Raw genomic sequence first — 961 nt, 5'->3', positions numbered from 1 at the left:
CAGTTCAGTCTTTGGCATTTTAAGAGACCAGAGAACAAGAGCTTCCATCACTTAATGTTGCTGGGACTTGACGCAACGAGGACGTTTTATACTTTGTTTACACAATTTCTACACTGACGTTGACATGCGTCATTGTTTACGTTACTGTGGCTCAGCAACTGGACATGTTGTTGGAACAAAAAAAAATACGTAAAACTGTACAGATTTCCCCCACCCGAGTATCAATTGTAACAAAAAGACCACAAATGGCTTCCAAGGGGCATCCTGAGTATATGAAGACTGTACCGAAATGTAGGCCGTTTACAAATGTATAATCTTAATAGTACGAACCGAGATCAAAAGATTCATTCTCGAAAAAAGTCAACGAACCAACCCGAACTTTGTGTATACACAAGGAGAGGAGCATGAATGATACAATTATGATAAGGATATGTGAATAGATATATATAAATGATCGAGTAAAACCTGGAAATTAGAGAAGCTTAAATTATGAAATTATAAAAATAAAATGATTACAAACATGTTCATGATGCTTAGGGTCTGTAAACTCCCTGGATTTTCTGTTACTTTAGTAGGAAAAAAAGGAAAAAGAAACTTCTAAAAACCAAAAGGGTAACTAATTTACTTTCATTCGTCTACAGTTAACATTTTAGTACCAGGGTGTTTCAGAAACTTGAGCATTTAATATATTGGATAGGATGCGGTTTCATGGCTCCAGCCTACATAGTCGGTACAGTCGATTTTCTCGTCACTATATAATATTTACGGACCCGGGATCGTTCCATCCCAGGGTCGGTTCAACACTCGGGGGACTGACTCGTTAATTACCACTCACACTGGCTTGAAAGTTCATCGGATGGCGGAGATATTCGCCGATTGAAATGTAACACTTCCGGGATTCCTGAAGGGATCAGGATGTCCCCATACGAAGCCTCAAAAGCCCATTTAAAACAAGCGTAGT

At 38.8% G+C, this 961-nt stretch overlaps 1 protein-coding gene across 2 annotated transcripts in view; it reads right to left on the bottom strand.

Moving 5' to 3' along the window:
- LOC119592697 (RNA-binding protein squid-like) overlaps window positions 1-961 on the bottom strand; it is a gene marked incomplete in the record, with an annotated part of 4,068 nt that overhangs the window by 2,731 nt on the left and 376 nt on the right.

Source organism: Penaeus monodon, chromosome 30 (assembly GCF_015228065.2).
Source record: "Penaeus monodon isolate SGIC_2016 chromosome 30, NSTDA_Pmon_1, whole genome shotgun sequence".
NCBI lineage: Eukaryota > Metazoa > Arthropoda > Malacostraca > Decapoda > Penaeidae > Penaeus > Penaeus monodon.
Note: the sequence above shows the minus strand (reverse complement) of the source record. Positions and strands in the feature narration are given on the sequence as shown.